At 42.6% G+C, this 17,738-nt stretch overlaps 1 protein-coding gene across 1 annotated transcript in view; it reads left to right on the top strand.

Annotated features, from left to right (window-relative positions):
* Nucleotides 1-17,738, top strand: part of SH2D4A (SH2 domain containing 4A) — a 162,742-nt gene that overhangs the window by 87,906 nt on the left and 57,098 nt on the right. The gene's annotated exons all lie outside the window — the stretch shown is intronic.

Genomic DNA, 17,738 nt, shown 5'->3' with positions numbered 1-17,738 from the left:
CCAGCATGGATGGTGTAAACTGTGTCTGAGCATATGCCGGTTCCATGCCCCAATGGAGACTCTTCTCCCCCGGCCAGGCCCAACCGAGCTGTCCCAGCTCCCCCCACCCTAACCTCCCCCTGCTGGCCAGGTCTGGAACCCAGATTCAGTCAGTAAGTAGAGAGTATTTGGAGCAGTGCTTCAGCTTGGAATGGGGGTCAGGAGGAGGATTGGGAGAGTGGGAGGGGGGTGAAGGAAAGTGGGAGGGGGCCGAGTCACTGCACCATAGGCCTCTGGTTTGTACTTGCCCCCTGGGCCAAAAGTTGCCAGTCTGCCCCTGGTTAAGGTAGTATGCTTCATGTCAATAAGTGCCAATATGTCTCATCAAGAACAAAATCATGCATGGTCATCACATTGCCTTCGTTATTAGCACTACTGCCTTGCAGCACTAGGGTGCTCAGTTTGTATGCCAACCAGGACACTAGCTGCATGACTTTGTTTGAATGTTCTCTCTGTGCTTGTGTGGGTTTCCACTGGGTACTCCGGTTTCCTTCCACATTTCAAAGACATGATGGAAGCTTAATTAGTTTCTGTCTAAATTGGCCCTAGTATGTGTATGTGAGTTAGGGTCAGGGACCTTGGATTGTAAGCTCCTTGAGATCAGAGAGTGTACAGTATGTAAAGTGCTGCATAAATTGTTGGCACTACATACATACCTGTTGTAAAATTAAAACAAAAAAAAAAAAAGGATTTGTGAGACTTTTTGTCAAACAGAATTTCTGCAGCAGATGGGTCAGCGGCCACTACAACTGCAGACAAAGATAGTTGCAGTTTGCCCAATAGAATTTAACATAACTGAGGAGAACTTTTACCTGAATGCAGGAGTGAAGGGGGCCTGACATAGCTAAGTAGAGTCTCAGAGGAATGTTACAAAGTTTGTGAGGTTGAAAAAAGACATCAGTCCATCCAGTTTAACCTATGATGTTTGTGTGCGTTTGCTGTTAACCGTACATTGTATACCCCTGTATGTTGTGGTCTTTAAGGTGCTCATCTAATAGTTTTTTGAAACTATCAATGCTCCCTGCTGATACTACTGCTTGTGGAAGAGAATTTCACATCCTTACTACTCTGAAAGTGAAGAACCCCTTACGTATTTTAAGGTTAAACCATTTTTCCTCTAGTTATGGTGAGTGGCCACGTGTCTTATTGTATTCCCTTTCTCTGAAAAGTTTGTTCCTTATGCTGGGGTAAAGACTTAAGCAGAGGAAAGGGTCCAGGCTGTCTGTGTCAGGTTCCTGGGGAGGGACAGTGCAGGCCACCCTATAACTGTCAGTGAATTGTGTACTGGAGAGCCTGATTAACCAGGTTTTTGTAACTTAGAACACCAGATAAAAGCCTGGAGTTAAGATAAAAACAGCTGCTGAAAGCAGGAGAGGTTTAAATAGCTAGAGGTGACCAGGTCACTGTAGGCGGCAACAAGGACTAACTAAAGGCTAAAATACAATTACAGCCTAACCTTGACACTGCTAATAAACATGCTGCATACTGCAATAAATCACAGTGTAAATAGTTGTGTTTTACGATTTTTCAGTGGTAGATGATTGCACAGCTCTGTCTGGTGTGTCAGTGAGAGGCTTGCTGTGACCCGTGGAAGGGAACTTTCTCCCCCTTGACAACAGATAGCACCTTGGATTGGAAGAGATTTCAACCCCATCAAGCCACTCACTGACACACACCAAGGCTTTAAACTTTGTTTATTTTAGAACTTCTACTTTAATTCCTCAGCGTGTTAATCCCTTCCTTGGAACCAACAGGAAAAGATAAATAATGATCGCCCTCATTGTAGGAGTTAATATGCTTGGCTCCTGATGCTTGGCCCATACACAAACTTATTAAAGAGTCTTCGAAAATGGGTCACACCTGAGGCCTTGCCTTAGCTCTGGACCTGGAAAGTGTTTTGCAGTGAACACACTTATTGGAGGTCTGCAAACTGCCACAAGGAGAAACCCAGTACCAAAAGATCACATTCCAAGCAGGTTAGGTTCTTTAATCTTTAGTGCAGTGGGGTCTGGGTATAGCCTCCAAAGATATTGCAGAGGGTACACCGATCCTAATAACTGCATGAAGAGTCCAGATCAGCAGCATCAGGGTAGGTGCAGCGGGTAGAAAGCACAAGGAGTTCAAGTGCAGTAACAGAAATACACTATATTGTCAAAAGTATGGGATGCCTGCCTTTACATGCACATGAACCTTAATGGCATCCCAATTTTAGTCTATAGGGTTCAATATTCAGTTGACCCGGCCTTTGCAGCTATAAGCTTCAACTCTTCTGGGAAGGCTCTGAATCATCCCAAAGGTATACTATCGGGTTGAGGTCGGGACTCTGTGCAGGCCAGTCAAGTCTTCGTGAACTTGTCCTAATAATTTTTGGAGGGGGGTAATTGCCAGGGATCAGGAAACCAGAAATCAGTGTAGTCGGAAGCAGAGGAACAGATTTAGGAACCAGAAGGGACGACAGCCGGGCAAAATCTTTCACAGGAACACGGCAGAAAAACTCCAGATATGTTGACAAGGCAAAGGCAGGAAAGAAATGAACATCAGGGGAAGAGCGCACAGCAAACAGTGAAGAAATAACCCATACATAAACAAACAGAACAGTATCTGTTAAAAACATCTATTAAAATAGTCTCTATCAAATAGTCTTTGGGCAACAGTCTGTGTAGATAGTTAGTTTGTAGTAGGGCAGTACTCCACTAGGAACAGAAAGCCAGGTTCCAGGATAACTGAGGCAGATAAGATAAAAAGAGACAGGAGGCTCCTCTAAGTGCAGTATTTAAAAACTATTTAATCAACACAGAATAACAACTGGCAACTCACATTATGTGGGCTGAGGGAAGGCATAAATAAGTGTCCTAGAAGGTCATCTCAATCCTTGGTTGGTGCCTCTTGGAATGCTGTAACACTGTTACTGCTGTGGGTAGATGGAGATCCAGCGGCCGCGGTGTGGAGCAGAGTATGCAATGAGGCTGGAATGCAGTTCCAAGCAAGGTCTGCAGTGCAGGGACCCAGCAGCGAGGAGAAATGACGTCACTATTACACGACACGTTTCCAAGCATGCGTGCTGAGATGGGATCGGCAGCGGCGCTCCTTCAAGTGATGGGGACAGTAAATTCTTACTCCTCTCTGCCGGATCCCTGCGCTGCAGACCTCGCTTGGAACTGCATTCCAGCCTCATTGTATACTCTGCTCCACGCTGCGGCCGCCGGATCTCCATTTACCCACAGCAGTAACAGCATTACAGCATTCCAAGAGGCACCAACCGAGTATTGAGATGGCCTTTCAGGACACTTATTTATGCCTTCCCTCAGCCAACCTAATATGAGTTGCCAATTTGTTATTCTGTGTTAGTTTAAATGTTTTTTACATACTTCATTTAGAGGCGCCTTCTGTCTCTTTTTATCTTATCTGCCTAAGAAATGAACAAGGCAGCTTAAATAGCCAGGAGGGGCTGGCTGTAGGCTGGACTGATGAGCAGATAACCAGGTGAGCCACTGAGGAAACAAGTGCTAACAATTAACCGACAGCTGAGAGGCCTGAGAACAGAGAAGAGAGCTGCTGCAAGCCCAGCTCTGACAGTACCCCCTTCTCAACGACCCCTTCCCCTCAGAGGAGCACCAGGTTTGAGGGAAAAATGTCTATGGAAAGCACGGAGGACAGAGATTCAAGAGTGTTCCGTCTGGACCGTACCCTCTCCGATGAACAAGGTACTGTACCAAACCTGAGAGTTAATGGGAGTCAATGATCGATTGTATCTCATACGCCTCATGGTTCTCAACCTCAACCGGGTGAGGACATGGTACCGAGGTGGTGAAGCAGTTTCACACCAAAGGTTTTAATAAGAAATGTGAAATACATCCGAAATACGCATGTTAGAAGGAAGGAAAGGCCCAATATACCACAGTGCCAGTTTCAGTGAGGGAACACAGAGTCTCAGGTTACGCGATGACAACCAGACCCTCTCCCCAACCAGTTAGGAAGGTGCTGGTAGGCGTCGGCAGTCAGCATGGAGTCTGTACCTATCACTGGCACGTCGCAAGGACTCTTGGACCTGCACCCAAGTGGAACAGAGATCACGGAGTTGCTCCTCTAACACAGGAATTATTTTAGGAACAAATTTGTCAGGCAACATGGATGGCTGGAAACCATAATTTGCCATAAACGGAGACAATCGGGAAGCGGCGCTGATGGCAATCTCCGCCCAGGGTAAGAGGTCTGACCGGTTGTTATGGTGGTCAGAAATATAGCAATGTAGGAACTGCTCCAAGGCTTGGTTGGCTTATTCTGCGGCCTCATTGGACTGTAGGTGATACGCCGAGAAGAAGGAAATCTGAATTCCCAACTGTGCTCAAAAGGCTCGCCAAAACCTGGACCCAAACTAGCTACCCCTGTCTGAGATGAAAACCTTGGGTAGCCATGTAACCGCAAGATTCCCCGAGGGAAAATGTATGCCAGTTCTTTGGATGTAGGCAACTTCTTAAGTGGAATACAATGAGACATCTTTAAGAACCAGTCAATCACCATAGGAAAAAATGTGTTGCCCTGGTAGTTAGGCAACTCCACAATAAAATCCATAGACAAGTGTGTCCAAGGCCTCTCCCCATTGGGTATGGGTTGTAGGAGGCCTACTGCAAGGTGTCGTAGTTTCTTACTCTGAGCACACACAGAACAAGTGGCTATGAATGCGGTTACATCAGTGCAGAGACTAGGCCACCAGAATTGTTGGGAAATAGACCTGATAAGCTGATTCTTCCCAGGGTGACCAGCTGCCTTGGGAGAATAGTATGTCTGGAGCAAAGCAGTGCGGAAATTCTCGGGGACAAAGCAGCGGTCACAAGGTTTTTCCAGGAGGAGAATGGATCTAAGCAGTAAGAATTCTGTCACCCAAAGGTGAAGTGAGATGAATGCGAATAGTGGCTAGAATGCAATCTGGAGGCATCAAAGGAGTAGCAACTGAGAATTTAATTGTAATTGAAGCTTGACAGAAAAAGAGCCCATCGTGCCCTTCTGGGAGATAAGCGTTTAGCCTCTGACAAGAATGTTAGATTCTTGTGGTCCGTCAAAATGAGGACCGGCACAGTGGTACCCTCGAGGAGATGCCTCCATTCTTTAAGAGCTAAAATGATAGCGAGCAAATCTATGTTCCCAATCTCGTAATTGCATTCTTTAGGAGACACATAGATGCATAGCGCTCTCAGAGGTAGGACGTTAAGACAGAAAGTTGCCATCTCCAGTCTCAGATGCATCAACCTCAAGAATGAAGGTTAACGTAGGATCAGGATGTGGCAGCACAGGAGCTGAAACAAAGGCAGCCTTGAGAGGCTTTAATGGAATCCTAGGACCAATTATGTGGGTTGCTGTCCTTCCTGGTCATATCAGTCAAGGGTTTGACCAGAGAAGAGAAGTTACGAATACATTTCTGATAATTGGCAAAGCTAGGAAAACATTGTAGTGGACGTAGACCTATGGGTCGAGGTCACTGTAGAACTGCAGATAGTTTCTTTGGGTCCATCGAAAAAACCGGCAGTTAGAAATTACATAACCCAGAAACGTAACCTGTCGACGATGAAACTCGCACTTCTCCAACTTACAATACAGGTTATTATCTCTCAACCTCTGTAGCACATGGGAGACATCTGTGTGATGGCTCTCTAGGGATTCTGATTATATAAGAATATTGTCGAGATAAACCACCACAAATTGCTGCAACATATCTCGAAGGACATCGTTGATGAATTCCTGAAAAGCTGCAGGAGCGTTGCAGAGATCAAACCGCATTACGAGGTATTCAAAATGTCCAGTCCTGGTATTAAACGCAGTTTTCTATCCGTCGCCCTCCTTGATCCTCATGAGATTGTATGCCCCGCTCAAATCAAGCTTAGTGAAAACTTTTCACAAAGAAGAAGCCAGCACCGGCAGGAGACGAGGACTTGCGGATGAACCCTCGAGAAAGTGAATTGGCAACATAGTCCTCCATGGCTTTATCCTCCAAGACAGACAAAGGGTAGACCCATCCACAAGGGGGCATGGCGCCAGGTTGAAGGCCAATTGCACAATCATATGACTGATATGGAGGCAAACTACCGGCTTGACCTTTGTCAAAGACGTTGCTAAATTTGCGGTACTCGTCTGACAAGGAGAAGAGTGAAGAGGTGCACAAGACCTTAACCACTTTCTGAAAACATGCCTTACTGAATTGTTGCGACCAGGAAAGAACCTCAGCACAATGCCAATCAAAAGAAGAGTTGTACCTCTTTAACCAAAGATAACCAATGACCACCAATGTAATGAGGTGAGGAAATGACTTGAAATTGGATTATCTCATGGTGCAGAGACCCTACAGCCATAGTCAACGGAGCAGTTTAATGAGTCACATAGGCAGGCTGTAAAGGTCTCCCATCAATAGCCTCAATGGCATGTGGAGTGGCACAAAGCTGCAGCGGAATAGTGTTTAGACACAAAGATACTATCTATGAACAGGCCTGCAGCCCAAGAATCGATTAGAGCCTGTGTATCGATGGACGACTCGGAACAAGAAAGGGTAACCTGAGGAGGAGAATAGAGGCTTATCCTTTAGGATAACTAGGGATGCAAAAACACCACCTAAGGTCTGTCCCCTGCAGGACCTCCAGGTGCGGGCATTTCCAGGATAGGTAGGACAAGACTTCAATACATGGCCTGCCTGGCCACAATTAAGGCGCACTCTCTCCTTTTCTCCTAAAGGCCCTCTCCTCCGCAGAGAGATGTATGAAGAAGCCCAACTGCATGGGTTTCACTTCACTGGTGGACTCTGTACCAGGGGGCATGGGAGGCAAGGGTGGGAAAAGCTTGGAACCAAATGTACAGGAGGCTTTCGCAAGCGCTCCTTAAAGAAAGGTCTCTCTCGGAGTCTGGAGTCAATGAGAATGACAAACGTGATTAACTTCTCCAGATCCGTAGATATTTCTCCGACTGCTATCTCCTCTTATTTGTTATCCAAGAGACCATGAGAGAATGCAGCCACGAAGGCCTCATTATTCCAGGCAACCTCTGCTGCGAGGTTACGGAATTCAATGGCGTAATCTGCAACAGTTCTCGTACTGTTTAATAGACATAAGGCTCTTAGCAGCAGAAGTGAAGCGAGCAGGAACTTCAAATACCCTTTGATAGGAAGCCACAAACCCAGGGTAACTCAGGACAATGGGTTTTTGCATCTCCCATAGAGGGTTTGCCCAGGCCAGGGCTCTATTAGAAAAGAAATAATGAAGCCTACTTTGCTTCTTTCTGTGGGGAACGCCTGGGGCAGCATCTCAAAGTATATCAGAACCTGGTTGAGAAACCCCTCTGCATCAAATTGGATACCCCAAAATGCTGGGAAAGCGGGGCAGAACCAGACAGAGGTAATATTCAAGGTGGGTGCCTGCACAGAGACTGGAGCAGCAGCAGGGATGGCCTGCAACACTGGTTGTACCAGAACAGCCACAGTGGGAGGATCCAGGTGAGCAGAACAAATGCATGCGGTGATCCTGCTCATCCAATCTGGAAAAAATATTACCACTAGGTGGATTGCCCTTCATCTTGTGAATTCAAGGCCTTTCAGGAACCTTTCAGGAACCTTTAATGTAATGTTAAAAAATAGTACAGAACAGTAAACGTGGTCAAAACATGAGCCAGGGGTCAGAAGTCAAAACGGGAAGTCAGACAGGACAGTGATCAGGAAACCAGAAATCAGTGTAGTCGTGTGGCAGAGGAACAGGATCCGGAACCAGAAGGAACGTCAGCCAGGCAAAGTCTTTCACAGAACAACAGCAGAGAAACGTTAGCTATGTTTACAAGGCGAAGGCAGGAAAGGAATGAACAAGGCAGCTTAAATAGCCAGAAAGGGCTGGCTGTTGGCGGGACTGAAGAGCAGATAATGATACCCAGGTGAGCCACTGGCCAGGTGAGCCACTGAGCTAACAATGAGTCCTGACAATAACCTGACAGCTGAGCAGCCTGAACACAGAGAAGAGAGCAGCTGCGAGCCTAGCCCTGACACTCTTAAAGCAGAAGTAAACTCATCGATTTGATAGTTTAAAAAAACAGTTAACATTCCCAGCATGCCGTAAATGCTAGCTGTCACATTGCTTGTGCTCTCAACCAAACTGTCAACCCATCCAATAGCTGGTGTCATAACTGATCACATGTGCAGCTTTATGGCAGTTGCAGATTAAACAGAGGCCAAGATGGCAGCTTCCTTGGCTGATAACGATTGGAGGGTTTACTTCCACTTTAAGGCGTCAGCATACCAAGACATTTTGGACAATTTCATGCTCCCAACTTTGTGGGAACAGTTTGGGGATGGCCCATTCCTGTTCCAACATGACTTGCGCACCAGTGCACAAAGCAAGGTCCATAAAGACATGGATAAGCAAGTTTGGGGTGGAGGAAATTGACTGTCCTCCTGACCTCAACCCACAAGAACACCTTTAGGATGAATTAGAGCGAAGAATGCGAGCCAGGCCTTCTCCTCCGTGCCTGACCTCATGCGCTTTTGGAAGAATTGTCCAAAATTCCCATAGATACACTCCTATACCCTGTGGACAGCCTTCCCAGAAGAGTTGAAGCTGTTATAGCTGCAAAGGGTGGGCCAACTAAGACTGGGATGCCATTAAAGTTCATGTGCGTGTAAAGGCACGCATCCCAATACTTTTGACAATATAGTGTATATTGTAACAAAAGTTTAGCAGAACACAACAGGCCAGGCAGTGAAGCAACCCGGCTGGGAACACTCACAAGGAGCAACAGCGATGAGACAATAGACTATAGGCCTATAGATGCCAACAGCTTCTGCCACGGAGCCACAGGGAGCGGATGTGGCCTGGCTGGTCTGTACCCAAAGGGGAGGCTTTGGTCCCTGTACTTTATCTACACCTCTAAAACCTTTCCCTGGCTCTAGGCACTGTCCCTGTCAGTCGGGTGACCTGTTCCTACACTAGCTACTTGCAAAATGCACGGCAAACTAGGGAGCTGGGGTCAAATAGACTCTACCTTACCCATGATGACCGCCTAAGTCACATGGGGTGCCAGCATCCAATAAGATAGCTGCCTCCCTGTAACTTAGAAAACCATAAAGGTTCCTCTTTAAGGAACTAGGTTCCTCTTTTCCTTCCCCATCTGCATTGCCACTACCTGCATTGGAAAAAATAGACTGCACCTGCCTACAAGCATGTAGGGAGAGTCTTTATTAAAGCCAAAATAGAAAAATGACTAGTGAAATAGCTAAACTTTAGCTTGTAGAGAAAAGAAATCCACCCTCCTAGGACACTAGCAAAAACTGAAGCATGCTGACAGTGGGAGGGGTTATACCTGGCTGGCCAATGGCTTTTTTTTGGTTGCCCTGTGTCTAAATTCTCCTGTTGGCTGTAGCAGAGCTCAATCTCTGAATAACTGAATCCGGTGGCCCCTAAAAAATAAGGAAACAAAATGTTTTTGTGCAAAAAAACCCAATACATGTTTTCCTTTAAGAACTAGCCACATGTTGGTATGCTCAATAAATTCCTAGTGGTCCATAAAGCAGAAATAAATGTGTTTCATTTCCTGTATCACGATCAAGCACCTGTTGATGTTTCTTTACGTTTTCCTTCTTCTTCTGAAACCAACTTGTACATCGGGATGTTTTTAGTCCACATGACACTGATGACTTTACCTTTTCCATTTCAATAGAGTCTGTTTTTTTCTCCACAGATACACAGAAATTCTAAAATCACTTCATTTAATAATTGTAGCCAATGCTTATCCAATACTCCTGCATCATTTACACTTTCCCTGCGTGTAAACTAACAGACTTGGTCTGTAAGCTCTACTTTTTGCCAAATTTCTGTTCTTGTCACTTGACCTGTGTCTGAATTTCCCATGGTATGTCCTTGCCGGTAGTGAGCCTCAGAGATATTGCTTCCTTACTGTCATTGTTATTTATAAAATCTTCCTGTAAGAACTGGTCAAACAAGTGTGACTATAAAAGCGAGGAGCTAAAAATAAAAAGATCTTCATACCATCAAATAGTGAAGATAACTGTCATATTTCCCCTGTTTATTTTGACCTACAATTCCACTTTGCACTAAATAAATGCTGCTTAGATATACACTATTGTCAAAAGTATTGGGACACTTGCCTTTACCACACATGAACTTGAATGGCATCCCAGTCTTAGTTCCTGGGGTGCAATATTGAGTTGGCCCACGTTTTGCAGCTTCAGATCTTCTGGGAAACCATAAGGTTTAGGAGTGTGTCTATGGGAATATTTGATTATTTTTCCAGAAGCTAATTTTTGAGGTCAGGCTCTGATGTTGGACGAGAAGACTTGGCTCACAGTCTCTGCTTCTGGAAGAATGGTCAAACATTCCCATAGACACACTCCTAAACCTTGTGGACAGCCTTCCCAGAAGAGTTAAAGCTGTTATAGCGGCAAAGGGTGGGCCAACTCAATATTGAACCCTACAGACTAAGACTAGGATGCCATTAAAGTTCATGTGCGTGCAAAGTCAGGCGTTCCAATACTTTTGACAATATAGTGTATTTGGCATTATCAAGACTTGTGTACCCTGCCACAGTTCTCCACAATGTGTGTATATACAGTATATGGTTCTTTACTGAAAACACCCAATCCCCGAGGCAAATTGAAGCTTTAATGACCCTTGGTGACTATTCTTGTTCAATTATAGCAAACTAATAATTTATAAAGTTTTCCTGAACCCATATACATCCACCAAGTGATATGAACTTTAGTGTCATAGGAACATAACTGAATTACAGTATCTCATACCAGCATATTATTTTTGCTTAAAGAAAAACTACCATTACTAAAAAATAAACCGTTTTCTGCAAAAAAAAAAAAGGTATTATAGGGACCAGGACTTTTTTTGGACAATCTTTGTTTACAAGTTAAAATCTGTATTTTTTGCTAGAAAATGACTTGGAACCCGCAAACATTATATATATATATATATATATATATATATATATATATATATATATATATATATGTGTGTGTGTGTGTGTGTGTGTGTATGTATGTATATATATATATATATATATATATATATATATATATATATTTATGTGTATATAAATAATATCGTTTTTGGGATTTGTTTAGCAGGAGCCCTAGAGAATAAAATAGCGGTCATTGCTATTTTTTAGAGAAAGAGATCACAGTGATCGTTCTCTTGAAATGTGCCACATCCCTATATTGATGTATACCAGAAAAAATTCCCCTGATGATTGGGACTTTATAGGCACTTATCGAGTATAATATGATTTTGTAAAAAACATCTTTTATATATATCATTAGGATAAAAGCATATACAAAGAACATACACTATAGAACCATATACACGGAATGTACTGAGATAAAGTTCCATCAATATATGTGTCTGAAGAAATGTGTGAATTAACGTCAAGATTGCAATCTTTTTTTATTTTTACACTGTGCCTTTAATTTTTTTTTAATCACTTTTATTGCTATCGCAAGGAATGTAAACATCCCTTTTGATAACAATACAGCATGACAGGTCCTCTTTATGGAGAGATCTGGGTTCTAAAAAATGGCAAATCTCTCCTCCTACCCTTAAAAACAAAGCAAAAAAAAAAAAAAAAAAGATCTTTTGCTTTAAAAAATTGGCCTTGTTTACATGGGGCCGGCGTTCTGCCGAAAACTTCAACTTGCCAAGAGTTCCAACCACTTCACTTAATAATTGGAGATTGGGACCACTTGGTGTTTTCACAAAACACTGGCAGCCTATACACTCCGGTACACGCTATAATAAATGGACATTGTTAGTCCGCTCTCTAGTTGTCACCGCCTTGGAGCGGCCATGTTGTTGGTTAGTAGCGGACAGACTAAAAATGTAGCGTGTACAGGAGTAAAATATGCTGCTGCCTGTTCTGTGAAAACACCAAGTGGTCAATCTCCAATTATTCCTGGTGTAGAGTCACCGGAAGTGACGTGGTTGGGGTTCTCAGCAATTTGGAGCTTTTCACAGAACACCGGATCCGTAAGTGACCTCGTTATGTTGCTCAGGTCCTCCTAGGGCATAGAGATGAGCGAAGGCCATTTTATTTCCCTTATCTCTGTGCCTAGTCGCCACCATTGCCGTATCGGTTTTCGGGCTTCCAGGTCAACCAGGTAAGCCACCAGAAAGACCCCTCCCGCCGCTATAAAAGCAAATCGGCCACTCGGACCACTTTTATGAGACGGCACCTGAGGGATAAAATAATACCAGGGTTGTGGCATTTAGCTGCAGCCATAACCCCTAGTATTAAACATCAAAATCATTACGTATTTTCCAATACGAGGCAGTCGTCAAGTGGTTACACCTACTTCTCTAGTGACTTGTGTATACAAACTTTGCTGCTTCACAGCACTACAGTCTCTGTCAGAATCCTCAGGATGCAACACTTCCAAGAGTGTCAGAGTCCCTCAATGCAAACCGTGGTTTCATTCACTGAACCCTACGTCACTATGGGTCCTGTAGTAATGTAAGGTCAGTAGATATAACCAGGCATGACACTCCCCAGATGTTCAAGATACTTGGAAGGACTGTACTGCTTCAACAGAGCGAAGGTCGAAGTAACAGGCTTTCGAAAAAGTAAATTTTCAAAAAGGTTTTTTTGTTTTTGTTTTTTATAACTCACATATGTTGTGCAATTGATATTTATGGGGTGTGTATGTGGCTAAGGGGTTGCTTTCTAGTTATTTTTATTTATTTTAATTTTTTATTGTTTATTTGTAGTTTTGTTTTAACTTTTCTTTTTAACACATTTTCTTTTTTTTTTTTTTTTTTTTTTAACTTTACTGCTAATACGGGGAGGCTAACAAGCTCCCTATGTGATAGCATTGGACAGGTGACCAGTCCTCTTTATGGAGACATCCGAAGTCAATTATACCTCCAACGCAGCTAATCAAGCACAGATTGTACACTTTGAGCCCTATAAAAGTGATCAGATCACTTTTATCAAAATGCCCTTCACCAGCTGTTCAAGTCAGTACCAAGTTTACATTTGCAGTAGCAGATGTGGGCTTGCTTTAACCCCTTTTTACCAGGCCATTTATAGAAGTACCTTGATGGACAAGTGGTTAATTATGGTGATTCTCCCTCTAATTAGCCAACCTGAAAAAAAGATAAATGATACCAACACTGAACATTCCTGCTCCTAGGGGTTACCACATCTCAGTAGCTGCTTTAGGTTCCCTGATTACCTTCCTAATGCTTCCAAAACATGGCCAAATCCACAGGCCAGGCTGGGATTTATTATTCACTGTCCCCATGCCAAAAATAAGGTACAAAGACTTATTTAGCAAGAAAATTCCAAGTGTGGATTTGTGCAGATTAAAGGATTTAGTATTAGAGAGTATAGTTTCTTGGATGCCCAGCGGTCAACTTTAAGATCATATGTGCAAATACATTTCTGAATGAGCACTGTCTGGATTTACTGTAGGCCTATGCTCCTGATCAAAACCAGAGTTCCTTTTTTTTTTTTAAACTATACATTTTTGTTAAATATTTTTCAAATGTAGTCAAAATAAAATTCTTTGTGAACTTCCAAACTGTGTTTCATGTCTTTAGAGTATTGTTTTGTTTAGCGGTTTGTTACTTACATCTGTTTGTTTCCTTCATCTGTGTTAGAGGAAATGGTTTTCCTTTCTGGCTAAGTCCCAGTTCACACTGGTGCGATGCGTGAAACCCTGTGAATCAGTGGCGGTTCCCGAATCGCACAGTGGTTCACACTGAGATCTGCAAATCTCTGGGGGTGTTAATGTAAAGTTAATGACACCCCCAGATTGGATTGCAGGGCCAACTGTGAAATGGTGCAGGAATGTGATCGCATAGGTGTGAACACCCATGAGATCTGATTCCAGTGTGGACCAAAAAAAGGGTCCTGTGCCATTTTGGTGCGCATGCGATGCGATTTCAGCCATACATTTTGTATGGCTGAAAAGGCATCGCACAGACATTGCATGTGATCTGCACAGAAATATGGTGCAAATGACATGCAATGTCTGGCATCGCACTAGTGTGAACCGGCACTTAATCGCATCTCGTTAACTGTCTGTAAAGTATTCTGTAGCAATTGTTACAAATTTAGCAACTAAACTAAATTATATTAAAAAGTTGATTGTTGAATGGTTGTTTTATTTAAAGTATAAGTCCAGCCAAAACCTATGTGCTAATTTTGGATAGAGTGGAGAGGGATTAGAACTTCTGTTGGGTTTTTACTGCTATCCAGAACCTTATTCCAGACATTTACCCTTCCTATCCTGCCAACAATTGTTGCACAAAACAAAAAGTAAGGAAATCTGCAACAGGAGAAAACTAGAGTTACTGAACATGTAACTATGGAAATTCCAGTAGGAATATATTCTGAAAGAAAACAAACATCTGATTGGGGCTAGCTAATAAAATGTGCATCTGCTATAAAAGGAGGACTTCAGTTTGATTTTGATTTTAAAGTGATTCTAATGGTTGTTATTAAAAAAAAAAAAAAAAAAAAAAAAAAACAAACATGTTATACTTACCTGCTCTGTGCAATGGTTTTGCACATAGCAGGTAAGTATACAGTGGGTACGGAAAGTATTCAGACCCCCTTAAATTTTTCACTCTTTGTTATATTGCAGCCATTTGCTAAAATCATTTAAGTTCATTCTTCTTCCTCATGAATGTACACACAGCTCCCCATATTGACGGAAAAACACAGAATTGTTGACATTGTTGCAGATTTATTAAAAAAGAAAAACTGAAATATCACATGGTCCTGAGTATTAAGACCCTTTGCTGTGACACTCATATATTTAACTCAGGTGCTTTCCATTTCTTCTGATCATCCTTGAGATGGTTCTACACCTTCATTTGAGTCCAGCTGTGTTTGATTATACTGATTGGACTTGATTAGGAAAGCCACACACCTGTCTATATAAGACCTTCCAGATCGCAATGCATGTCAGAGCAAATGAGAATCATGAGGTCAAAGGAACTGCCTGAAGAGCTCAGAGACAGAATTGTGGCAAGGCACAGATCTGGCCAAGGTTACAAAAAGATTTCTGCTGCACTTAAGGTTCCTAAGAGCACAGTGGCCTCCATAATCCTCAAATGGAAGACATTTGAGACGACCAGAACCCTTCCTAGAGCTGGCCGTCCGGCCAAACTGAGCTATCGGGGGAGAAGAGCCTTGGTGAGAGAGGTAAAGAAGAACCAAAAGATCACTGTGGCTGAGCTCCAGAGATGCAGTCAGGAGATGGGAGAAAGTTATAGAAAGTCAACCATCACTGCAGCCCTCCACCAGTCGGGGCTTTATGGCAGAGTGGCCCGACGGAAGCCTCTCCTCAATGTAAGACACATGAAAGCCGCATGGAGTTTGCTAAAAAACACCTGAAGGACTCCAAGATGGTGAGAAATAAGATTCTCTGGTCTGATGAGACCAAAATAGAACTTTTTGGCCTTAATTCTAAGCGGTATGTGTGGAGAAAACCAGGCACTGCTCATCACCTGTCCAATACAGTCCCAACAGTGAAGCATGGTGGTGGCAGCATCATGCTGTGGGGGTGTTTTTCAGCTGCAGGGACAGGACGACTGGTTGCAATCGAGGGAAAGATGAATGCGGCCAAGTACAGGGATATCCTGACAAAAACCTTCTCCAGAGTGCTCTGGACCTCAGACTGGGCCGAAGGTTTACCTTCCAACAAGACAATGACCCTAAGCACACAGCTAAAATAACGAAGGAGTGGCTTCACAACAACTCCGTGACTGTTCTTGAATGGCCCAGCCAGAGCCCTGACTTAAACCCAATTGAGCATCTTTGGAGAGACCTAAAAATGGCTGTCCACCAACGTTTACCATCCAACCTGACAGAACTGTAGAGGATCTGCAAGGAGGAATGGCAGAGGATCCCCAAATCCAGGTGTGAAAGACTTGTTGCATCTTTCCCAAAAAGACTCCTGGCTGTATTAGATCAAAAGGGGGCTTCTACTAAATACTGAGCAAAGGGTCTGAATACTTAGGACCATGTGATATTTCAGTTTTTCTTTTTTAATAAATCTGCAACAATGTCAACAATTCTGTGTTTTTCTGTCAGTATGGGGTGCTATGTGTACATTCATGAGGAAGAAGAATGAACTTAAATGATTTTAGCAAATGGCTGCAATATAACAAAGAGTGAAAAATTTAAGGGGGTCTGAATACTTTCCGTACCCACTGTAACATGTTTGTTTTTTTGTTTGTTTCTTTCTTTCTTTTTTGTTAATTACAACCAAAATGTTATACTTACCTGCTCTGTGCGAAACCATTGCACAGAGCAGGTAAGTATAACATGTTTGTTTTTTTGTTTGTTTTTTTTAATAACAACCATTAGAATCACTTTAAAATCAAAATCAAACTGAAGTCCTTCTTTTATAGCAGATGCACATTTTATTAAATTCCCCCCAATCAGATGTTTGTTTTCTTTCATTGTCTGCCCATGATCTTTTTGGGTCCCCCACCCGTGCTCCTGACTTCCCTGCCAAGCTGCCTCTCCGGTGAATGGACAATATTAATCCTTAATAGAGACATTTTACCTATTCTAAGACTGCTATTTTAATGTTCATTTGAGAATCCAAGCAAACTATATTACTCAAAAAATGATTGATGACATCCCCAGTCTTTACTCCTTTCAGATTTATTTATTGTTTTACAGTTTATTGGCTTATTTGATTGTATGGGTATGATATGTGATAAAAATTAAGAATATTGTCACAGTTGGTTTGAATATTCAATATATAAGTAAGTTTCCTTATTTAGGTTTGAATATTTAGCCTTATATCCTACAATGATGTGGGATTACCTATTAAAGAGTTATATTTAACCTGGTAATTTTTTGTTGCCTTATCAACTCTATGAACTTTTACTGTTAACACATGCTATCGTCCGCCTCCTAACTAAACACAACACTATTACATATCATTATGACTAAAGGTTCAGATTCTTGCATAAAGCCAATCATGACTGTTTCTCTTTAATGCACTAATAGACTTAAGTTGACAGCCATCTGATCCACCCACTTCAATCCTTTTATCTGTGGCTGCTGAAACATGCGACAAACCAATGGAGAGAATGAAAAGAGAACGAGATATGTGAATTGGGTGGAAATAAGAGATTAATTCCAAACCCCAATTCACCAAAAAGAGGTGATCAAATATAGGTACCAAAGATACACAATAATAGCTGAGATGTAGTGAAAAAATGAAAAATATTTATTGAGGCACTTATGCCTGGTGAAGGAACTGTTCACATATATGGACACAAGACATCATTAAAACCATTTAAAAACATACAAACAGTGGATTGCATCAACCAAGACCAAGAACATAAACCAAATGGAGTCGTTCAAAGCATATATATAGGGATGACCATACACAGTGGGGGATATGAGATGTTTCGATCATGCAGGGATCATGGACACAGTAGAAGGTGATCCTGTGTAGCAAAAAATGGTATAGCAGATACACTGTGGCAAGACCTGCACTCAAAACAGAAATAGAGCAAAGTCCACTCGGGCAATTCCGGAACCTTGATTAAAGAATAGTTGATTATCCAGTTGTGAATAATACTGTGGTTGTGTGGTGAAATGAAGGTTTCTCCCAAAGTGGTAATTTGAGCCCAATAAGTGATGGTATTCCTGAGGATGCGAACCGGCCCAAAATGGTGCAGTTT

This window comes from Pelophylax lessonae, assembly GCF_965119305.1.
Source record: "Pelophylax lessonae genome assembly, chromosome: 1".
Taxonomy (NCBI): Eukaryota; Metazoa; Chordata; class Amphibia; order Anura; family Ranidae; genus Pelophylax; species Pelophylax lessonae.
Note: the sequence above shows the minus strand (reverse complement) of the source record. Positions and strands in the feature narration are given on the sequence as shown.